The sequence below is a fragment of the Rousettus aegyptiacus genome, unplaced genomic scaffold, assembly GCF_014176215.1.
Source record: "Rousettus aegyptiacus isolate mRouAeg1 unplaced genomic scaffold, mRouAeg1.p scaffold_m13_p_11, whole genome shotgun sequence".
Classification (NCBI taxonomy): Eukaryota; Metazoa; Chordata; class Mammalia; order Chiroptera; family Pteropodidae; genus Rousettus; species Rousettus aegyptiacus.
This window is the reverse complement of record NW_023416286.1, coordinates 53,850,045-53,876,659: the sequence shown is the minus strand read 5'-3', so window position 1 is coordinate 53,876,659 and position 26,615 is coordinate 53,850,045.

Sequence of the window (26,615 nt, the reverse complement as noted above, 5' to 3'; positions counted from 1 at the left end):
GGATTTAACATAAGTGATTTCTAAAGTACCTGTTAGATTACAATTATAATATGAAATGCATCTAAGTTGTAATGTTAAACAAAATCTAGCCAGTATGCTTTCCCATCCAGAAGTTTCATGATTAAAATCTTGAAGTAAAAAAAAATAATTTAAAAAGTAGGCTTTTGATATTACTTTTCTAGCATAATAGTCAAAATTTCAAAAGTTTATTTTTTAAGAGTCACTTAAGGAAAACAAATGTTTTTTCTTTCATTGATTTTATAATTAAACAAATTTAAATTTAAAATAATTCTTCCATGATAACCAAAAAACTATTTCAGACACAGAATTCTTAGGCTATGTATTTGTTCAAGCAAGTTGATGTTAAAAAATAAAATAAAATAAAAAAATTGGTAACCAGATTAATATTTGATAATAACAGGTTAATAACTTATTCTTCACATTTGTTCTATTAAGTTGGTTGTTCTCAAAGCATCTATTGGTTTAAGTCAATTCAGGATCCTTTCTGCTCTTTTTAAAAATGTAAAAACTGATCTTATGTATAAACCTAGAATTTAAGTTGAAACTAATTTCAACTTAAAAATACAAACAATTTTGATCTTTTTTTTTTTCATTTTCTGTTAGAGATGAATATCTACTAAATCACATAGATGAGATATTTGCAGCCCCTGTTAAAGATCTGGCAAAATGATATTTTCATTGTAATAGAAAGTTTTAGGGAACAGGGACAGGGAAAAGCTGAGAGATCATGTGACATGGGGTATAGTTTCTACAGAATGCCAGAATCTTCATTTAGGTCCAAATGCACCAACTCTAATCTTAATTGCAGTCCAAGGTATCATTCAGTGCAAGAAATGTGTATCATTGTTGAAAAAAATGGCTGCATAATCTGAAGGTATTCAGACACCTCATTTTCAGAAACCCTCACACTTTCCCAAACTCACTTGTTCTTTTCCTAGTTAATTGTCCATAGGCAAAGTTCACCAATCCTCCAAGCTACAATCTTAGTCATTCTCTGTCAATTAGACCCAGATGGCAAAATTAAAGGCCTTTCACATCATGGCACAACAGTAATTTTAGTTCATCAAATATCCTCACCCCATGCCGTTTTTTCACAATTAATATTGAAGTTCTTGTTGGGCAAGTGCTTCACGAACAATGACATGTACTCTGTAGTGAGAGGATCCATCTTCTTGTCAAAGCTGATGGAGAAAAGAAAAGCAGTCAGTGGACATGATAATTACATAGAGCCTGTAAAAGGTGGAAGGTGAGACACCACAGATGGGAGGGAAGATGAAAGAAGCTCTCAGTGCCAAAAAACTCTGCAAACAACGGAGAACTCTACATCCTAGCTGTATTGCATTCACTATGTCAAAGACAAGGTAAATTAAAAAGAATTGTGGTGTTCGGTTTGATTTTTAAATGCAGTAAATAGTAAGTAAATACTCATACCATTTAGAGAAAGAAAGCCATTAAAGAACAAGAAGTTTTTGAAAAATCAGGTTTCTTCATACACACATGCACACAAATACCTACCAGTTTACCTTTTATGAAGCAGTAGCTTCGTATATAGACATTTTACATAATCATTCTGAATTAGTTATTGTTCCTGGAGTGGAAGAAATTTTTCAATTGCTAGAAAATATGTTCCCCTACTAAATAGACCGAGGCATTTTTCATTAGTTTAAATAACAACATCTATATTAATTAATAATATTACCTTGGATTTTCAGAGGAGAGAGCAACCTACAAAATATTTTATCTCAATTCTTTCTTGCAACAAAAATAGTCAGTTTTATCACTTCAATATCAAATGGACAAAAAGAGCTCCACAAAAATTTAGTGATTGATGGAAGATCCCTCTGTGTATAAGAGACAGATATGGGTTTAAATATGTCTTCTGGCACCAAGTTCAATAACATTTCTCTCAAACCAAAACTCCGAAATCTTTAAGCACACACATTATTCCATAGGTATGCACATGATATTCTTTTTCAGCAATGTTAAAAATAAGGGATACTGGTCATTTACAAAACAAAGCAAACAAAATTTTATTTTAGTCCGTATTCTTTCTCTATTTTAATCTAAGAGATAACGTGGCATTGACCATAACGTACAGAAATTGTTGACGGTCTTTTTTCAAGATAGTTACAGAAATAAGAAAAGTAATGTATTAATCTCTAAAAATGAGTTATTTACTTATAAAATAAAATATATTTGGCAATGTTTTATACAAAGAAGCAGGCTTTGAGTAAAATTTTCATGTAAATATATTTTTTTAAAAAAATTAAAAAGTAAAATGAGATTATTTTTTATTCTCTCATGACAGATTTCTTCAATAAATAAAAGATTAATGTGATTTCCTGTTTTTAAAAATACAAATTTTTCTTGCTCATTCATTAATATTAACCTAACATTTATTTCTGAAATGGATTATCATAAATAGTGATGGTAGTGGTGGTGATGTTGATAATAAAGATGAAGATAATGATGATAATAATAAAGCTAACAATGGTAATCGATGCCTTAATATGAGCCAAGACTTGTGCATAGAAACTAATGAAAACCGGAAGTCACTACTGTTATCCCGATTTTAATGAGCACGGAAAAGGGTCATAAAGATGAACAGATTATGCATTCCCAGTAAGCAGCAGAGTTTAATTCAAACTCTTGAATCTGCCTCTAGAGTTCTCCCCTCTTACTGTGAATCAAGAAGTTGTATGCAAAATAACAGCCCCAAATAAAAACATTTTACACAAGAATTGTAATTGTCTGAACTGAAATGATTACAAATTTGACTTAGCAAGAGTTTGAATCATTAGATTTTTATCTAAATTTCTCTCTATATTTTGTGTGTAAGCAAAACATACTCACATATTACATCAAGAGCCGTTAATGATTATTTTTAAGTTATGTAAATAGTTAAAACAGCCAAAAGTATATAGTACATTGTACTGAAAATGTTACTTAAAGAAAGTTCTAGAATCAATTATTTTTTTTACAGCTGGCTGGAATATCCTTTTGTATTCACTTGCAAAATTAGTGTCATAATTTTTATTAATTATTTAAGACAGAAACTAAGTTTTACCTCCCTTAAAAAGTTCTGCTTTTCTAACCCCTGCGCTGCATTTAAGTTTCTATTGTTTCTTCACATAACTCCATTACAATATTTATCCCTTCTATTGTTTTATTTAACTGCATTTAAAACTATCTTCTCCTGTAAGAGTATAAGGCAGGGGCCTCTGGGAATAGCAACCTTATTATGCATTAGCCATTTTCAATGCTTACCATGCCAATTTTATAGTGGATTCCCAGTTAATGTTAGTTAATTTATACTTCAAACAGCTATTCACAAAATGTACACTTACAAAACATATGTTGAGATTACTTCTTATCTCTTAATTTTATTGTATTGTTTATATCCTTTACAATATATTGTTCTTACTAAGGTATTAATAACAATTGGTTTTTCTACATTTTCTTACATCTTAAATTCTGAAGAAGCATACACAAAATCAAAGGGAGAAAATGTATTTCAAATCTACAATTCCTATTAGCTAGAACCATAAGAAAAAAAAAACAGACTTAATGCTTATGTGGATAATTCTATAAAGATGGGCTGACACTAATTTCAGAAGGATTTTTTTGGTTATAGTTTTGGCTTTATCCCCCCAAATATTAAATAACCCCATGCTATAAAGAATGCAAATAATTTAATTTTTTACCAATATTTTATAGGTTACACTTTTTAAAAATTGTTTATTGGTGTAACATTGGTTAATATGATTATATAATTTTCAGGTGTACATTATAATTTGACATCTGTACATTCTATTGTGTGTTTACCACCCAAAGTCCAGTTACTTTCAGCTCCCATATATTTGATCCCCTTTATCCACTTCACCCTCCTCTTACCCCCCTATATTTGACCCTCTTTAACCGTCTACCTACCCCCTTCTCTCCGATCCCCTACCCTCTGGTAACCACTAGTCTATAGTCCACGTCTATGAGTCTCTGCTTGTTTGTCCTCTTAGCAACTAATTTAATTTTGGCAGCATTTGTTCTATAAAATTCTTTATACTCATACATAATTTACTTCTTCTCTATAAGTTTGGGAGACTAAAACAGAATAACAGTTGAGGACCAACCACATGATGAGAAAGAAAAAAATAACAACACTAATTTCTTCCAATTCTGAAAAAAAGAGTTAGAAAAAAGACATCTTCATATATATATATATAAAACATATAAATAATGTATATTTTTGATAATTCTCAAACATATATTCGAGAATATAGTTCTCAAATATAGTCTATATTTTAAATATATTTTATGTTTATATTTAAATATATTTATATATTATATACATTAAGTATTATTTGAATTATGTTCTATACCTTCTATGTCTGTATCTTGACATTGAGACGGAGAGATATATGTGTTAATTTTAAATAAACTGAAACAGCTTTACTTACTAAATAGAATAACCTCTCACATATTTTATGGAGGTTTTTACATTTAAATATCTTCTACTTTATATGTTTTATATATATATTAAATTGCATAAAGCTAAGAAGAGTAAGATGTCTGAAGAAATAATATTAGACATTTGTTAGAGTTTGTACTTTTTTTTATTAGGTAAGGATGTGAGTTAGGGGAGAACTTAATATTTAACTCCTGCATATCAAAAACTAGGTCAAAGTGTAATGATGAACTAACTAAGTAAAAAACTACTACATGTTAAAATTTATATAAAAACAGTGTGAACCGTAAGTCCCAATAGTAAGTTAATGTATATTAGATTTTGATGTGGTTAAGAAGCTAAGGAATAGACTTAAATTATCTGCCTTAAGTCTTTACTTTCTAGTGATTTTGTCAACTACTGCTTATTATTTTACTTAGGAAGATGTGATTTTTGTAAACATTGGCAGTTTCTCATATCAACCCAAGAGCATGCAACTGAGTTATTAAGTGTGTGGCACACTCTTCAAAAAGATTTTTGATATTCTTTGCAGATTTTTATTTCCTCATGAAAAACATACTGAAAATCCTGACATGTTTGGGAGTGGTTAGGCCTTGGCTATAATGTCATTTTCCGTTTCAGCTGGATCGGTGACTTGTCCAGATGACCTGATTTTGAGATGCAGTGATACTCAGAAGTCTGATTATGCAATTCAAAGTTCAAAGTTCTAGGGTAATAGATCAATCACTGTGAAAAAATATGAAATAAGTGGTTTATAACTTTTCTTAGAACAACATAAGTTTAACTTACAGCAAAATAGTGAAAAAAATCTAATCATTTTGACATCCTCATTCTAATTAAAATAAAAATTAAGTCCTTATAGTTGTAATGTAATAAATACAAAAATACCAAAACAGAGCAAAATGACAAAAAAAATACTGAAAAAATGTATGCTAAATACTTATTACAAAATAAATAAATCACTTTGATGGCTCTAAAGTTACTTGATTTAAGTTGTAGGAAGAATTTTACAATAAAGGAAAAGTCTTAATTTTAATTTAAATTTTTATGGTCTTAGAGGGTGTGGATTAGGGAAACTATGTCTGGCAAATGAATTTTCCCCACAGACTACAATACTATAGGCAAGCATTTCACAAAATGTGATTCATTTGATAAAGCTAACTACAAGTAAAGTACATTTCAGAAATTTTAGAATGGACTAAAAATACCCAAATTCAAGTCTTCAGATGGGACAGCATTCCCTCAGTTTACTCTCACTGTGTGAAAGTGTTACAGACTAATGTGTATTGAAAGAGAAAACACAACTGGCATGGTCTTTTGCCTCATCGCACAAGAAAGTGTGACATCAACTTCAATAAAAGTATAAAAAACACTAAGAAAGAAAGAAAAGACTTTGAAAACTTACTCCTGGATTTTATTATAATGCTTTAATTCATATACTTTAAATTTTGATATTCTGAAAGAACAACGATGTTATATGTAGCAACATTATTTACTACTAGTTACTACCATTACTATCTAGAAGGCTATTGCAGCCACTCCTGCATTTTCAGAGCGAAGTATACTTCTTCGCACATAGAATTTATGTATATTTACATCCATATCTACTCCACTGACTGTGCCTACATAAAAGAAAAAGACATCCATATATAGAGAGATATATAAATGTAGATATATATGTAAATCTATATCTAAATAATAATATCTATGGAATACATAGCTACATATTAAGGAATATACACACTAATATATCAAAATACACATAGACATATGCACATATGTATTGAAAAGTACAAACATAGAAATGAGGTTATGTAGATAAGATTTTATGCTATTTTAAGAAAATTATGACAATACATTTAAAGAAACACACATTAATCAACTATATATTATTTGGGGGTCTAACAATTTAGCAAAAAAAAAGTGAGGGACAACTAATTCTAGTAAGTGAACAAGAGTGACTTTCTTATTCATTGGAAACCATTCAGAAACAACTTGGCACTAAGCATGCACATTGTTTAAAGAGCCATGTACCCTTCTGTTAACTAATTGTCCTATTCGTCAACTATTCTAAAAAAAAGAAAAACTTTATGTGCAGAGATGTTTATTAGATTATTTTTTATATCGCCAAAACTTGAAAACAATCTAAATAGCCAATTACGTTGTGAGGGTTTGGTATATTACAGCACATAAACCCAATGGATTAATACATAACCATTAAAGTAATGAATATTAAAGTTGTTATGAATATGAAAAACATTTTAAATAGAATATTAAGTAAATTATAGTGCCCAAATGTATCAAAATATGATCTAAAACTCAATGGCAAAAGAGTGAGGAAAATATAAATCAAATTTGTCATTTCTGGGTGAAGATCAATGGATCATTTTACTTTTTCTTTCGTTTTTTTTCTACCCCTTTAATCTACTCCAATTCCTTATTTTTTTATAATTGTGCAAGTTATGTTTTGGTAGCATCATATAATTAGAATTATATTATTGTTAAAAATAAGACATTTTGTGATAAATATTAAGTACTATGTGTCAGGTAGGCATGGAAAAGGCAAACTAGATATGGGTTCTTGCCTTCTTGTAGGGCAAGCAGGGTAATAACATTCTAGAAACTCACAGTAATGTCAGGACTTGAAAGAAGTATGTGGATGGTGCTCAAGAGTGAGCAGAGAGTAGGGAAAAAGATAGAAACAGTGAGTCAGCATTCTGTGGAGTCGGAGAGCGTCCAGAGAAAGTCAAACAGGGGCTTGTGGGTTGCTAATAATAACTTTGACTTTCACCTAGAAACCAAAGGGAAATCTCTATAAGGTCTGAGTAAAAGAATGATGGAGACTATTAAAAACAAAACAAAACTCTAAGAGTGTTACAGGAAGAACAATTAGGAATTCAGTACAGCTATACAGGTAATAAGTGAAGTTCAAGTTTCATGGGTGTTGAAAGAGTAGCACACTCTAGCTTACAAAAATTAGAGTAATCTCGACTTAGTCGTGTGCCTGCAGGGAATTAATAATGTTGTCAAATCCCACTTTCCCAAATCCCATTTTCCTCATGTGTAAATGGAGACAATGATAGCACCTGTTTGGTAAGGTTACTGTGAAAATTAAATAACACAATTCATATAAAGCAATTATCACAAAGCTTGACACCTCATAAGCTCTCAATGAGGATTATTTTTACTAATTAGGTGGTGGCAGTGCAAAATGTAGAGGATATGGATGTATATAATTTTTTAGGGGATGAAGTCAAACCAATGATATGTAAACTATGGGAAGTGAGGGGCACTAAGTGCTCAGAGATATTTATAGCTTATAGAACTAGAAAGATTATAGCAACATTTCTTTAAAAATGGTAGACAGGAGTAACACCAATTTGGGGGGCAAGATCATGAGCTTAATTTTTGAATATGCTGAAGTTAAGGTATCTCTGTGATATCCATATAAAGGTATTGGGAAAATGGTTTCATATAAAAGTATGCCAGAGTTTCCTTATGACACAGAGTTGTAAATCAGGGAACTACCAGGAAGAGTTTAAAGTCTTGACTAGAGCAAATCCCCTAGGGTGAAATAGAGTAATAAGGAGAGAGGCCTGGGTCCACAACATGAAGACATGCATCACATTGTGGAAAGGGCAAAGTATGAGCCTACAAAACAGTGACATTGGTGATATTGTTAATTGGGTTGATAGCAATATAGCTGGTTGAATAAAGATGGAAGCACAATAAGAATGTGGTGAAGATAAGCTGGAGAAGCAAAAAGGGAGATAGATACCCTGTCATTTACAGTTTGAAGAAGTTTGTCTGTGAAAGAAAAGAAAGATACAGGGTGGAAGATGAAAAGGAAACTTGAATAGTGGAATAAAGGTCCTCAGTTTAGTGGTCAAAATCCTGGCAACTAGATTTGTTTCCAAATTCAGAAATATTTGTTTTATAAAAGTGATACAGAGCACATGCCACAGCATAGATCATCCATGCAGGTATACCCAAAAGGTACAGCTCTACCTCAGTCAGCCTCTTGGCTGTACCTGGCCCATTATAACTAAAACAAATATTCCCCTTTGCTTGACCTCTAATATTTCTAACTAAAGTACCCACTTCTGGGCTAAGGAGAGGAGGTTTCATCACACTGATGGCCTGTTACTCCAGTCTTGCTGCTGACCTCCCATTGACCACTGGTGCACAATAAAGACACTTCCCATCACACCAAGCCAATAGGTTTTGGTGGGTGCTTAATATGCCAACATCCCTGCTGCCATAATCTACTTGTTAGAGTTTTACATTCCTCTTTGGAAAGCTTCCTCATTCTCCTCTCCTTATAACTGTGCTGTGGCCTCATTAGGACTCAATGTTACTGACACCTCTATTTATTCTTTAAATGTAAATTTTGAGTTAAGGCGATTTAGGCAAATGACATAACATAATGAGTTACTCTTTTTTTGTAGATATACTATTTCTAATCTTAAAAAAAAAGGTATAGACTGATATTTATATATATATGTGTGTGTGTGTATATATATATATATAGATATATAGATATATATCTATATCTATATATATATGCTCATGTAGAAATCGGAAAGTAATAGGACATTAAAAAATGCAGATATAAACAGATCCATAATCCTTAAAGGTGATGCCAGGATGTTAGAAATGTGCACAAACTCTTTAACAACCAGTGGTTGGGATCCAGGTCAGAATGAGGTTTGGCAAGCCAGCCAGAGCCTGGGTGGGTGGTAAGACATCAGTGTGTAAGGTTTGGGACTCAGAGGTTAGACAAGAATCAAATTTTAGAAAAACGTAACTAAACATGTGGGATTTGTCTAATTTGACACAATAAAATGAACTAAACATTAATGTGTGTGGCTCCTATAGGCAGAGAATCCATTCGGACATAATCCAGATGAACCGCATTAGCAAGTGAAAACACCTAAAATGGCAGAGACTAGTCCTTGTTAGGAGGCTGCTTCTCTGAGTCCTGAGTGTTTGTGTTTGCATTTATTTATTTATTATGGAACTTGACCTTACTCACTAATTAGCACTTAAAGGCAATTTCGACTGGGACTACACACAAATCATTATAGGAAGTAATTTTAAAGGTATTAATTAAGCTCTAAAGGGAGATTCTCAAAAAATGCAAATGCACAAATTTAAAAAATTTCTCTGTATGCTTTTGGCCACCTGCTTTCTTGCTTTGCCTCCTATTTTCACAGTCCTGACATATAGCAGTGCATATATTAACATAAAAGAACACGTCTGTAACTCTGACATAGTGTATATTTTTTCTTCAGTAAAGCATATTTTTTTTTTCTTTTCTGTTCAGATGATTATATCTACTTTTCTTGAAACTCAGTGTTTCTTTTAAAGCGTAAGGTTTATTTTCACACTTCTGATTGCCAGAGGAAGAGGAAAGAGAGTGTCTCACATCAGACATTCAAATCTAGACATTATGCAATCACAATGACAAGGATTAATAAAGATTAATTTGATTCCCACTTTGAAAGTCTTAGCACTTTAGCAATACTATTGCTGGGCATGTAAGAAAAGGAATAATTATCTTATGTTTTGAAATGTGCTTTTTAAAAATTTTTGGTAGAGAATGTTGCTATCCATGTTGGCAGCTTGTGTTTATCAAAGTTTCTCTAGCTACAATTTTCTGAGAACGTAGTAGGATTTATGAGGCAAAGGCTTACATGTCTTGGTGGGAAAATATGATCATTCTTCAAATAGCCACTTTACTGAATATGCTTGCTTGTTTTATTTTATTTGTTTGTTTAGTTATTTAGTATTATTACTTGTATTTTTAAATAGACATACAAAAATGTTGAAGATTTCATAATACTACTTCTGATTTTGTATTTCTTACAAATTTTATTAAATAACTTGAGTTCTCTCAGGGCTACATGATTTTTTTTTCTTTCATTTTTCAAATACTCACTCTGAAGAAAAATCTATCCAAACAACTTCTCATCCTTTCACCCAAAGTGACCATTTGAATGAATTGTCTAACTACTTGTTTTGTTTGGGTAAACTCAAGGTGAGTTCTTTAGAAAGCTCTAGCATACAGGGAATAGTAATAATATAAGCAAACGTAAAAAGGATGACAGATGCGAATTTCATTTTTTTTCCTTTTTTTTTTTGTCCTTTACCTCTTAAAGAAGTTCAGTTCAACACGTACTGGGTTGAGCTCTGTGACACTCACTTGGCCTGAGTGAAGGTATTATGATTCAGCATTTCAAAACAGGAAGGAAAGGATTATCATAATATTTCCAAAGATATGTGTATTAGTTTCCCAAGGATACTGTCACAAAGTACCAGAAAATAGATGGCTTAAATAACAGAAATGTATGTCTGGATGCTAGAAGTCCAAAATCAAGGTCTTGGAAGAATTGATTCTTTTTGAAGATTATGGGGAAAAAAAGGCAAAAGTTTCCGTGCTACTCACCTCACTTCTGATAGCTTCAGGATTTCCTTGGCTTATAGGTAGCATCATCCCTGGGTCTTCACCTGATCTTCCCTCTGTTAATGTTTGTCTTTGTGTCCAAATTGTTTCCTTAATAAGGATGCCAGTCATAGTGAATCGGGGTCCACCTAATGACCTAACTTTAATTGAGTACCTCTGTAAACACTATATTTCTTAATAGTGCTACATTTCGAGGCACTAAAAGTTAGGTTAGGGCTTTAATGTACCTTAGTGGAGCTACACGGTTTAACTCATCGCAATGTTTCCTTTGATGTTGTTAGACATAGATATTTATGGAGTGCGATCCCAGAATCAGCATCATCCTTCTCTTTCTTGTTCTCTTTATCTTGTCTCTATTAAATTTTCCTGCAATTATGTGACAGAGTATTTTCAGGAGCTGAAATTATCTTTTTAGAAGAGGATTTCCATTTCTGTTATTCTTTTCATCTTAGGAAAGCAAGGAAAGAATGTATATGTCTATCTTCCAACAAATTTACATTGAGTACCTTCTGTGTATAGAAACAGGGGATGCCACAGTGACCAAGACAGGAGTATGACCTCCCTGTTAATAGGCAAAGGAGAATAGGGTCAGACTACTGAGGTTCAAAATTTGCTTTTACCAGTTGCATATTTAGACAAATTACTTGAGATTTATGCTGTGTTTTTTATATCTCTAAAATGTCCCTTATGACATTGATGATGATGATGATAAGATCCTTCTATATGTATAACTCTTAGAAGAATCTAGCACACTTTGGCTTTAATTATTTTTTAAATGGTAGGAGCGAGTTTTATTAACAAAGCAACCTCTTCATTGTATTATATTTTGCTTGTTTTTCACTTTGGACGTAAGATATTTTTTGATGTACTATTAAAGGGATGAGGGAAAGGGCAGGTCTATATTGGTACATGACAAAGAACATAGAGAGAGATAGACAGGAGGAAAAAGAAAAGAAAAGAGAGAGGCTTGGACAGGGTATAGAATTTCAGAGAGAGAGAGATTGGCAAGGAAAAGGTTTTGGAGTAATTATAAGATGAAAATATTTGGGTAGAAAAGAAAGGAGTATTAAAGTTTGGATATGATTTACTTTCTCTTGAGGTCTGTATTGTGTTTTGATGTGCAGATGTGTGTCCTTGTTCGCTGGACACTAGGTGATTGTTGGGAGCCCCAGTTTTGTTGTAAGATGCATATTAATGAGAAACCTGGGGATTTAATAAGATACCACAGGAGGCCCTGAGAACAGTAGTAATGATGATTTAGGGTTGGAAACTAAATATTCTGAAAGCAAAGACTTTCTGTTTATTTAAAAGTTTGTCTATGATTTTCTCTATTTACTAGTGCCCAAGAGAATAAGATGGCTTAGAAAGCTGTGGTTCCTTAAAAATGAGGCAGTGAAATCAGCATACTCTAAAGGAAAAGAGAAAAAAAATTATGATTGTACTGCTGAAACAATGACTCACTATACTCATTGTATAACCTGAATATATCTAAGAGCTTAATTCTCCATCATATTCTTTTAGGTAACAGCAAAAACTCTCAAAGAGTGTTTTTGTCCCTGTTATTGACTATTAGAAGGTAACATTTTCTGTTACCTAAAAATTATCTATACAGAATATATTCTTAATATCATTAAAGATATATTGAGTGAAATGGAGTTACAGCGATATAAATAATATTCTACCAATAATTTAATACTGATATAAAGTATTGTCATAGAGTGAAGATAATTGTTTTAAAGGAGCTTTATCATTGTGACTTTTTTCATCTTAGATCAACAAGGAAAAAGTATGTCTGTAGTTAGTCCACAAAATATCATTGAATACCTATTCATTCTCATTCTGTGACCTGGAGCAAGGGATATCAAAGTAAATAAGATAGAGAGATGGTCATTTTCCTCATGAGCCTTATACTCCAGAGAATCTTACACCACAGGCAGTAAAATGATGCCTTTGCTATATGACTTATTCATTTATTTTTATTTTTTAGGCAAATCAGACAACTGTAACAGAGTGTTTTTAAGGGAAAAAAATCACACACTTTAATAAAGTGTGTGAATGGCTGCTGATCATTGTATCTGATCACCTCTATCACAGTGTGATCATGCCTGTTTACAAACTGGCCCCCTGCTTTCTTTCAAATCTTCTTTACTTCTCCATTTTAATTCACATACATTGATGTCTCCCCCCCCCCCAGTCTCTTTTTAAGGGATGGTTTAAAAATATAATATAATAAATACATATAATATTCATGGATAAATTTTTCATTCCTTCTAATTACAACTGCATTAAAAAGCAAAAATAACTGGCTGGGATATAATACCTCCACAATTAGGACTGAGCCACTCATCACTAGCATTTTGCTGATTATGGTCTGCCTTTATGAAGTTCCTATAGAAGCACCTACTTTTCCACATGTATGTAGTTTGAGCTCTGAAACTTGGTTTATTTCATGACTATGATTAACAGTAATTATTTGATTCAAGTTGTTTAGATGAATATAAATTGATAAACCAAAGGAAAGACTATATTTGGAAAACATTTTTACTAAGTGAAGAGATATAGGTGAATCTTGATTTTACGAATTTCTAAGTTCCCATGCTTTCCAATATCATCTGTGATTGAATGATGATTTTTCCTAAGGCGATTTGAATTGGTCATATGTGTAGCTATTTTTTCTTATTAAAGTAGAAGATAACTGAATAAATTGTTATATAATGCACTTCAGAAGACCCATGCTTACATCCTTTTACCAACTTCCTAAGATTTAGTAAACTTTTTAGAACAAAAATCAATGATAATTGATACACAAGTATAAAAAAAACATAATTATCCAGGATGTAGGACAATCTAGGTATAGTTCTTTATTGTCATTTTGTTAACAGATTGGCAAGGTATGATACAAATTTTCAGAAACCCTTGAAATTATTACTCCCCACAGTCAATGCATATAAATATTGTTATTGACAAACAAACCATTTTCAAAACTATGCCCACACAATGTGCAAAATCAAACTATATTAGGAAGTCCTATGAAAGTTTTTTTTTTTTTTTTTTTTACCTAGGCTCAACTATGTTTACTGAAATATGTGATTTTTATTCCTCTTAGAAGTACGATAATGAACATTTTAAGGATAATTTTTTATGACACTCCACATTTTAAAGTTAGAGAAATAATTCATTTTTTTTTTCCTATGGTCAAAATGATATGTGTAGTCATTTTAAGGACACACTTTAAGTAAACAGTTTCTGTGAATCATTTCTTAATGGTCCAAAACACAAAGGATAACCAAGATACCATAGTGGTGGAGTCTGGTATTTGAACTTAGGAGGCCTGCTTTGGAAAACTGACTCCTCCAATCTACTAGCTATGTGACTTTAGAAAAGTTATGTAACTTTTTTGTGCCTCAGCAGCCTCCTTTGTAACGTATGTATGATAATAATAGAACTTACCCCATAAACAAGTTAAATATATTAATACCTAAGAAGTATACCTGAAAATATAAAAAACCTAATATTAACTCTGTGTTATTATCATTACTATTATTATTATTTAATCAAAATACATATAGTTTTAAGTTATAGAGCCCCTCAACCCCCCATACCAATTGATTTGGGTCTCTGGGTACCATGGGAGACCACGAGGATACTTTCAAAATAATCCATATGAATGAGTTATAAACTGAATGCTTTTTCCTCTCCCCCCAAATTTATGGTATTAGGCGATGGTATTAGGAAGTAGGGGGCCTTTGGGAGGTGATTAGGTCAATGAGATTAGTGCCCTTATAAAAGGCTCTAGAAAACTCCCTGTTCTTTATCACCATGTGAGATGATGGCAAAAAATCCTGAATGAAGAAGCAAACCCTTATCAGACACCAGATCTTCTGGTACCTTGATTTTGGATTCCTCGGCCTGTGAGAAATAAATATTTGTTGTTTATAAGTTTAAGGTATGTTGTTATATAAAACCTGAACAAACAGACAGTGGGCTATTTACAATTCTTACTTGGCTAATATTAGTTTCTGACAATTAACTCTCATATGATGGTGGGAGCTATCTCTTTCTCACAAGCATCCTCCCAATGGACAATCCACCTTCCCCACAAGTAATAGCTCATAGTACAAGCCTCTTGTCATATAATGCTTTTATCTCCAACTGCAGAAGATCATTAGACAAAGGACCCATCTACTGGGATTTAAAATTTACAACTGCATTTATGCTGAGGCAGTAACTCCTTTGGCTGCTTCCACCCAAACATGGAGTATTGCAAAGATACTAAGGAGACAGGAAGCAACTCTGACAGCTAACCTTACTTGAAGCATTTCATGAAGCCCTTGCTAAAAATTCTTTAGATGATATATAACCCACATTCCCTTCCTCTCCATTCAGTATTTGGCTGTACTTTTCTAGCCTCACTGTTTACTCTGTCACAGGCACTTCCCCTAATAAAACCTTTGCTCATCTAGTCCTCTCTTGACATCTGCTTATTGGGGGACTCAGAATAACAATCACTACATGGTTGAGTGGCAGGAAATGGGCATGTTACCAGGGGCTTTTAATGTTAACCTTCACAGTCATATTGCTGGTAGATTTGGGCTCCTGTAGAGTAGCGGTAATTATCATCTTCTCTTATTTCTGTGTCACCAATTACTTCTCAGTGTGTCTTCCACATGTGAACTAAGTTTTATAGAGTCTGTGAAAGAGTGTAATTGTGGATTACTTAAATGCTCTGTATTAAGCTTCAAAGAACAAACAAACAAACAACAACAAAATTCATGTAAGAACCCTAGTTTAGGCTTATCTAGTAAAGAACACAGTGTGGCACATGAGTGTATATTCTATTTTATCCTATGTTTTTAAACTTTTTAAAACTTTTTCTATTCAGTCATGTAATCCATAATTATTTTACATCAACAGACTTCATTTATTAAGAAAACTAACATCTATTATTAATCGGGCGATTTTGCTGTTTCTTCAGAAGAAATTGAAATAGAAAAAAAAAAATATGTGTATCTTCTAACTGCTAGTGGGCACATAATAAACATAACAAACATAATAAGTCCGGAAACCTATTCTTGCTTTTTCTCTTCAGACCTATTAGCACCACAGTTTTCTTCTCATAAGTGATGGCTCCATTTAACAAACCAGAGTTTCTTACCTCCTCTTTGGCCCCTCTCTGTTGCTTACTTTCCACAGTCAAACTATCAGCAAAAACTGAATACCCTATCTTCAGATATGTACAGTCATAGATCCTTTCTTAACATGTATTTCACTGCCAAACAGGGCCCAGTCATCTAATCTCACCCTTTAGAGTTCTATCTGATCTTGCTGTTTCCAGGCTTCTCGTCATAGTTGACACAACAGCCAGAATGATCTTAAAATTACAAGCTGCTCTTTGACTAGGAATGGTTTTCTAGCTCTCCTTGGCTGGTTTCCTGCCATGCTTAGAACAAATCTGCAGCCCTTATCATGGCGCCTGGGTTCTACAGTCTTTGCTTGCTTCTGCCTCAGCTTTGGCATTTGCTTGCACCTCCATCTGGAATGTTGCCCCTATATGTCAGCATGACCTTTCCCAAATCTTTTTTGGCTTCTGCTCGAATGTCACTTTATACCATACTACTAGATGTAAAATTGTGTTTTCTTTCAGGTATGATTTTATTCTGATTTTTTAAAAATTGTTTTACTCCCTAACACTTTCACCTACTGTAGTCTAAGGCTCATGAAAGGATAAATCTTCCTGCTTTAATGTAGTCCCTAGAGAGAATAGTTCTTATACTTATTAAGTGCTGAATAACTATTTGTTGAATAATTAATTGAATTAATGAAAAATATAAATAAATTCAGAATCTATCACATAAAAATACTTGATTTTTCAAATGTTAGAATCAATACTGATATGGCATGACTTTTAGGACAAGATGAATACCATAATTCCTGAAATTTAACCAATCAAAGGATCTAGTTCCCAGTGAATAGATAAAATGACTACGATCAACTCTAACTTTGATGATTCTAATTTGAAATATAGTCTTAAGAGAAGTGTTTGAGGAGTTGAAATAGGACTAGATTTTTGCCTTCTAAAATAATAGTACTTTAAAATTCTTTTTTATCAATTTGAAAACATTTTTTTATTTAGTTTGTAAGTCACAAAAACTGAGCCATAAGAACCAGGCTTTTAATTACTATTTAATTTAAATGGTATAATTTAATTTTAATCATGCTTATTGCATAATAGTTAGACAATCTGTTTATGTCAGATTTTTGCAAGTCCAATATCAAATCCACATAGTGTTGTCTATGTATACAATATTGATGAGGCTCAAAAAATTTTTAATGACTTCATCAAAATTGGGTCATGATAATAAATAACTGTGACTTTGTTCTAGGTATGTACTGCCTTCTCTGCTAGGACATATTTCAGAGACTCCTCTGCTTCAGGGAAAGGAATATAGGTGGTTCAACTCTCCTTTCTACTCTTATTTTCCTAATCCCTGCCTTGGCTTCAGGTCCTCATGGATATTGGAACTAAAGAAGGACAGAGAGTAGTTGAGGAATAGGAAGTTCTTTCTTGGTAATTTCGTGAGTGGCTTTTATGGGCTCTGGACATAGATTTTGTAAGCTGACTCTTTCTCTTATAGGTGACTTTGAGCGTTCTCTGGATATTCTCATTGTTCTGGGCTTATCAATATAGTGTCCTTGACTTAGACTTTCCTTGCAATTCCATTCTCTGTAGAAATGTGCCACCCTCCCTTGTCCCTAAGCATCCAGAATTAATCTCCAGCTTCTTCCTGCTGTGGTTAATCCCCTTTCCAGATGTCCCTAGTAACAGAACCCAGGTGACATCATGTCTGTTCTATTCTTTGGAGTGGTGGGGCACAATATATCTTTCATCCTGACAAATTCTAGGAGTTCAGTCTAATTTCAACACAGCAGTAAGTCTTCTGGTTTCTCCACCAAAGCAATTGTTGGGTTACCTTTCACCCTCTTGGTTGCTTTGGGGAAAATTAAATGCTTTTCCAGCTATCTTCACTTTTAATCTCTCCAAATAGCCATATTCAATGCTTTCCTCTCAATATGGTTTGAGACTCAGACCAAAGTATTCTAAAAGTATCATATCTTTTTAAAATAGACTCTTTTTTTCCCATATGATGACCCATTTTTATATCCTTTATCAAATGTTGCAGAATTAGTTCACTGATATTTCCTTTGTGAATTCTGCATTTTGGTCCATCACTATTCTTTATTTTGTAGCACTTATTACTAATATTTTGCCTTCGTGGAAACAACTTTTAAAAATTATTTTATAATTTATTTTTGGTTTGTTGTTGATAATAATTACTTAAAGAAAGAATTTTTGCCTTAAATATAAGCAGAAGTTGTCCTAAATCTTATGTTTCATGCAGGCTAATGGCCCTGGAATTCAATATTTATTGAGTAACGACTCTCCTCTTAACACATGCTTTAAATAGAAATTTAAATTATAATACATAATAATTATTATAACATATATTATCTTATTAATTATGTGATTTTTATATATTAAATTATATATAAGATAATATATAATTTATTTTAATAAAAATACCTACTTTCCTTTTACATCTATTTGTAGATATAAAAAATGTCAAAGCACTCACATAATTATTTTTCTCTCAAAACGTAATTTTAGTGTTGTAGTTTAGAGAATGGTTGTTATACTTTCTTCAAACATTTTTTAATTCATTTGGTTTATTCATTTGTAACATTTACAAGCAATATTTTTAAATATTTTATGCCTTGATGTACAGTTCCTTGCCATCTCTTTATCTCTAGCATATGCAGTGTTCTCCAATGTAGCATTACTATTTTTTTAAGATTTATGGACCGATTGGATAAAATATTATTTACCCCTAAATATTAGGTTAAGCTATTCATATTTTCTCTATTATAAAAATTATGCTAATATATATCGATTTCAAATCTTAATCTTCTATTTCAACTAACTACCACTGTCAAAGCTAAATAACTATCAAGATCTTACAACTTCTCAATTTCCCATTATGAGCACTCTCAGGATATTTTCAGAGAGTTTCATGAATATCTAATTGGAATCCTTAGCCCCATCTCCCTTTGTTCCAAGAAAGAACATAGTCCAATATCTATAATATTGTTCCTAAACACTTTTTAAAATGTCACTTCAAATCCCATCAAATACACACAGACACATTGTAATCCTTCAATGGTATTTCCATCCTTATAGGTAGAACTTGAACCACCTCATTGCTGCTTCATGGAAGTAGCTTTGATTTTATTTTCTTCGTATGCTGAACTTCCAAGTATAATTTTAGATGCACCATAAATGTTCTTAACACCTTTCCTACGTACCTTTGTAAAAAGTGGAAGTCCAGACACATGCTTCATTATTTTAGGTTGTTTTCAGCCTATTCCTGCTTGTGCTTCACTCTCCTCTGAATCTGTCTCTATACAAAACAAACACTACTAAAATTTTTTATTTAACTCCTTTATGCAATACCCAGAAATATCTCCACATTCTTCTTTACTTGTTTAATTCTTAGAGTAATAAATTCTACATTATTTCCTGACCATTCAAGAAATTTTCAAATGGAATTCCTGCAGTTTTATTATTATTGCTATATTTACTTTTCACTTAATATCATTACTATTTTATATTGCTATTTATTATTTGATGTAATATTAAAAATCTCAAGATAATTTCCAAGTTAAATTGTATAGGTACATAACATTTGGTATCCCATTGCTTATCATGTTACCATGAACAGAAAAGAGAATATATAGATGTGCAAGGCTCATAATGATGATTATTTCAGAATAATGATATTCTAAAAAAAAGAAAAAATATCTTTTAGTGAATAGATTTTTATTGATTTTTAACTAAAAGTAATTTTTGAAAATGAATTTAATCAAAATAGAAGCCTCAAAAAAAAGCATCTCTAATAATTTAATAAAACGAGAACCTAACCAAAGTAAGGCATATTTTTAAATTACTTGTTCATATTATTTCCTCAGGGAAACTTCTTCAGGACCACATTGACTTGGATAAGTTCTCTTTAAATGGGTTCCTAACGCACCCTGTGTATAAATCTATTAAAAAATATATCACTGTATTAAAATTCACTTGTTTACTAGACTTCGAGTGTCTTGAGAGAAAAAATAAATAAAAACTTTTTATGTATTTCCCAGCACCTAATGGAATTACAACACGTGGCAGAGGGCATGCTGTATAAATATTGGCTAAATAAATGAACAACAATGATTAAACTGGAGTTTTATATTAGCAGTTTTTCTGTTAATCTCAGATAAATTAAAAAACATCTTCAACCCTAAAGAAATGAAAATCCCTAAAATAAATCACAAGAACTCACATTTCTAGTTTTTGTTCGTATTATATAATTTTCATGTTTTCTCTACACTATACTATGTTATATAATCATTGTGCTAATAAATAAAAGATTGTAGCAAAATATTATTTTAAGAATCACATGCATTCATTTGGAATACCATAAACTATTAACTTCACTTTTACTTTTGTATTTCCTAGTATAACAACATATTCATATTTAAAATTTTAATGGTAAACTAAATTGCTTTAGGTTTTCTTTCATATGTATTTCTAGTAATGCTTTTAACATTCACCATCATTAGACATTTAAGTCAAACCAGACTATTTTTATTACAGTGTAATGAGCATCTGTATATTTGTTACATGCCTCCTGTCATCTTGCAGATTCTTTCTTTAGGATATTTGGTGAAAGCTTTACATTCATTAGAATAGTTGCTTACAAAATGGTTAAAATACTTCTATTATCAATAATGAAGTTTTTGTGTAATTGAACTATTACAAAATTGAATATGTAAATTTTATTTATTACTTTTTCAATTTACTATATATTTTCAAAAAATTTCTCCAAACAATTATATTAAGACCAAGTTTCTTGGTAGTAAAGATGGGTCTCACTCTTGTAATCTTTGCTCTGACAAAAAGGATCAACAAATATTTAAAGAAATAACTTGAACTGAATTAACTAGTTTAGTTTTTTTTTTTTTTTAAGCTACTTGAGAAGACTGTAGTACAACACACTTATGGGTTTTTTCGTGCCTCAGACCAAGTGTTCACCCTTTTCTTGGCATGAAATTATTTATAATAAATATCGTAGACAGTTTTCTTCTAGCAGTAGATAGATGTAATGAGTTCTTGATGACTATACTGACACTGTCAACAATTTGTGGCAATATATGATCAAGTGACAGCTTTAAAATAATATTTCCTGAAGAAAACAGAAGATTTGACTTATTTTACTTTTCATCAGCAGTTTGGCTTATTCAGTGCCATTATATTAGAAAGTGGGTACCAGTATGTGTTAGTCTGAGTGTTTGCCTTCCAGTAGGCACAATGATTGTCCTTAGTAATGAAGTGCTCAATTTGTTCTTGCGTCACTTACCCAAGGCACAGACTATAACTATCTATGAGTCGAAAACAAAATGAATCAGCTAATTTGCTGAAAATTGAATTTAAATATCGTATTAAATAAACTATGGAACTCTAAATTAAACTAAAATTTTAAGAAATACAATAAAAATATTAATAACAAATGAATCTAAAAAAATAAATCAAATTTAAAATCAACTTATGTTCTGAAAAATAACTTTCTTCAATGAAAACATTGAAATCACAGAATTTTTATCTTCCCAAAGGATAATATATTTTTTAATTAATTCATTTATTTTAATTAGTTTCAAGCATACAGTACATTGGTGAGACATCTATACAGTTCATAAATTTCTCCTTCTCTCCTTGGCCCTCCACCTAGCCAACATATTAATGCTAACTGCATTCTCTACGTCATGCTCCCCATCCCTGTGACCATCTATCAACTACAAATTTGTACTTCTTTAACTCTTCACCCCATTCTTTCAGCTCCCCAAACCCTTTCCCTCTGCCATCAAAAGGATAATATTTTTAACATAATGTGGACTACCAGTTTTGAGTTGAGAAGTTAAAGAATTGTTTTGTTATGATTTTTTTAATCATATATTTAAAATCTAATTTAAAACAACACGTTCTTTCTACTATTTGAGTGTTGCTGTATTAAGCAACATTTTTTTCTATACGTTGTTCCTCTTTTTTTTTTTTTTTCTTTCATAAATAAGAGCACTAATAGGCTGGAATCATAGGAGAAAAGACAGTGGGAACGGCTTGGGAGATAATTCCCCTAAGAAAAAAATTTTCTGCCATATCTTTCTAAATTTAAATTTTGTGTACTTAAACTATCACAAAAATAAATTATATGTGCATATTAAGTAATAAAAAATAATGCAACAATAACTTGAATTCATAGAACTGTTTGCTGTTCACATAGACCCTTCAGACTAGGAATTTCACATATTAAAGTTTTTTCTTCTCTGCTGGAAAAATGAGTGAGAGGATCTTTTTTAAAATTTGTATTCAGATATAGAGAAATGAAAAACTATCATATGCTAAAACCACTGCTGATGGCCCTCTTTCTCTTAATGAGGAAGCAGGAATTCAAATTCTTAGAATCGTACAGCTGTAGGTCAATTGGCTTGGGTTGCTGTAATAAAGTACTACAAACTGGGTTGTTTAAACAACAGAAACATATTCTCTCACAGTTATAGAGGTCAGAAGTCTGAGATCAAGGTTTTAACAAGGTTGAGAAGTTTCTTCTGAGATCTGTCAGGAAGACTCTGCTCTATGCCTCTCTGTCAGTTTCTGGTGGTTGGTGGGCAATCTTTGGCATTTCTTGGCTTCTGCTGCATCTTACCAATATCCACCCACACTTTCACTTGGTATTCGTCCTTTGTTCATGACTGTCTCCAAATTTCTCCTTTTGTAAGGACTTCAATTGTACTGCATTAGTAAGCCCATTCTACTCTGTGACCTCATCTTTAATTACCCTATTTCCAAATAAGGCCATGTCGTGAGAAGTTAGAACATCAACATAGAAGTTTTTGGGGGACACAATTCAACACATATTGAAGAAAATTTCCTCAGGGATCAGGGGGTCAAAGCCAGAGGAGTTAAACCACATATACAAATTTCCAGATTTAAAGTGGCGACTGTTTACATTATTACCTCCATTGGCATTTACTCTTTTCCAATATAGCAGATGACCTCCATAACTAGAAATTGGGCACAAAAGCCATCTGCATTTTCACTAAGCAACTTGGTGAGTGATAATTAAATAAAACTAAATTTATTTAACTGGCAGGTTTACAAGTAGAGATTAATAGGTAATGTTGGGATGATTTTCTTCAATATTTTCCTAGGCTACAATGCATTTTAATAGACATTGTAAGTTACTACGTAAATACAGCCTAATACCTATGATTCTCACTTCAAAATATCCTTTCAACTACCTTAGCAAACATTTTCTTAATCTCTCTCATCCTCCTTCTCTACTTATTTATTTAAAAATTATTTATTATTTATTCTTTTGAAAGATATTTCTTATAAATCTCTTAATTAACAAAAATCTCTCTTAAAGCTGCTTTTACTCCTTAGATTCAGAATATTTTGCCCAAAATGTTTTGGAAAAAAAAAAAAAGATAAAAAAGATGGAAGTGCAATAAGTGGAGTTACACATAATGTCAAAATATGGATCTGGATTTTATGCTTCTGTGGAGTCATTAAATTTAAATTATTACTCATCTACCCTTATATTTAAAAGTTATTTTAAGTTCATCACATGATCAACTATTTTGAATTACTATTATGTGAAAACAGGAAATTATTTGTAAGTCAAACTTTGGATTTTCCCCCTTATTTTTGAATAACTCAACTACTGCATGGTCTTATACTTGAAGCAATATATGAAGTTAATAATTTATGTTTTAAAAAATAGCTTTGCTTAATAGTGTCTATATAACCCTGGTTCACCAGATGAAAATGAGTGCTGTATTGAATGAAGTTTTAGAGACATTATTCTACCTAAAAGTAATTCATAAACGTCCTTAGTTAATAATATATAAGAGGAGTTAATTATGCTGGTATAATATTGAATCCATTGATCGTTAGTTTTGCCTTAAACATAATTTTAGAGAGTTCTCTTATAAGTGTTTTCAAGCAAATCTGCAAGATGGAAACTAGCAATGCTTTGAACCAAATTCTAAAAGTGTAATGATGCATACTTGAGGTTTTTTGCATATATGGGTATTGACTTTATTTTAGAGAGAAAAAAATTAGCAGCCAATAATTACTGCTGCAATTGGATAATTGTGCAGGCAATTGAGCAATTCCAGTTGCAATTGGACACTTTCCACTTATCTCTGAGTTGTAATTAACCAATTTTAGGTATAATTATTTGTACCTGGGTTTTTAACCTCTTAAATGATTCTACCTCATGCTTCAAAAACATGTTTCTATGTTTATTATTTCTTATTTGGACTACCACTGATTTTTCTTACTATAGATAAGGCAAAACCTTCAAAGAGAGTTCCATTAACGTTAGTTATTTCAGACTGGCAATGGAATCCCTGAATCCACTAAAGCTGTTACAATACACACAAAATTCTTTAAAGTATTGACTAAATTGAAAAATTAACTGTATCAAACAATGAGCCATTTTAGTCATGGAATTGACTTCTTGATCAATTATTTAGCTGAATTGATAATTTGTTTTACTTAATTTGTCAGTCAATTTAGCAAAAACTCTGAGAGTATTAAAAAAGTTACTGCCAAAACTATGCTTGTAGATAAGGAAAATAAGTTACAAATATGTATTACAACATTATGCTGCTATGTAAAATACATAATATAATACAATTTTTAAATATGGTCCTACTTCTAAATTTGTTATTTTATCAATTATATTTTTATAATAAAAGATTCCATAAATGCTTACTTTGTTTTCCGTCCCAAATACCTTCATCACAATTACTGTATAGAGATAGTTTGCTTATATTTATATGCACATGGCATGTAGAAATTTCCTAGACTAGTCTTCCCTCTTATTTACCCAAATATCCCAAGCCTCTCACATACTTCCCAGCACATATTAGGTGATAAATAAATGTTCGTTGTTAATCACTCTACAAAATGAGAGTAAATAAGCTTTTATTTAACCTTGCTTTAAAAATAGACATTTTAATTTTATTTGTTTGTCTGTGTTTAACTAGAACTATGACTTTTAAAAGTAGAACAGATCTGCAAATAATTAACAGCAGGGAAGCAAATGATACTAGATGCCAGATATCATAATGTTAGTCTCTCCTATAAGCTCAATTCTTGTTGGGGGGTGAACTATGTATTGTAGCAGGTACTCTTTAAATAGTCTGCAGGAGGGGCTACCAGGCAAGAGCTGGAGAAGAAAAGTACACTTGCTGGTTCTCCCTTTTCCTTACTCTCCAGTGTTTCCCTTTGGCTGGACCCAGCTGACAAGGGAGCCTGAAAAATGAATCCTATGAGGACCAAAACCCTGCGGAATAAGATGGAGCAGAAGGAAAGTCAGATATCAATCTGAGATTTACACTGGAAAACAAATAGCATAGTAGCCACTGTTATTTTATATAATGTAGATTTTTTCCTCCTAGAATCATCAACTTTAGAAAACATACCTTTCCTCACACTCTGAAAGATGAGGTCATTATCTAATCCACTAGCCTCTTATCTCACCAACCCTTTATGTTTTGTTGATTCTTTTACTATTTTCCCCCCTTCTACAGCTGCCTTTAAAACCTTATATCTTATATGTTTATCTATATTTCTTTATTTAACAGTTTAAGAGTGAACAATTTACTTTTAGCCCTGAAAGGGACAGAAAAGTATTTGCCTGAATTCTCTCTTTCTTCTCTAAAAATATTAGATATCTTTTATTTTGCGAAGATATTATTTTACATGTAAAAATACTTTCTTTTATTCAATAACTTTAGTTGTGTATTCTATGTTCTCTATTGAAGATTTATTAAATTGAAAATAAAATTCACAGCATTTATATGATTGAAAATTTGCTACTACTTCTTATAGCACCAACTAATGGGTTCAGCCATATAGAAATAAATATAATTCCAAATCAAGTAAATGCCACTACTCAAATGTCTTTACTTGTATCAAGGGTGCTATATCTTTTTTCATTTTAGTTTATTTTTGTTTCTTCTGGATTATATATTATTGTAGGAGAATGAATAATGTTTCCCCATAGATATCTGCTTCTTAATCCTTGGAACTTGTGAGTGTTACTTCTTATGGCAAAAGGGATTTTTCACATGTGGTTAAGTTAAGGACCTTGAGATGGGGAGATTGTCTAGAATTACCTGGGTGAGTTTAAAAGCAATTTTAGGGATTCTACTGAGAGAGAGAAAGGAAGGTCAGATGTAGAAGGACAAAATAACATGAGGATAAAAGCAGAGACTGTAGTGAAGCAATCAGGAGCCATGGCTGGCCATGGCCTTTAGAAGCTAGAAGAGGAAAGAACAACTTCTTGTGTGGAGCCTCCAGAACCAATCGGCATTGTAGATACCTTGATATTTTAGCCCTTTAAAATTTATTTTGAACTTCTAACCTCCAGAATAATAAGAGGATATATTTGCGTTGTTTTAAGCCACTAAATTTGTGGCAATTTGTTACACCAACAATAGGGGGAAAATGTAGTTAATATCAAATATTTACTTTATCTCATGTCTACCTATAATTTA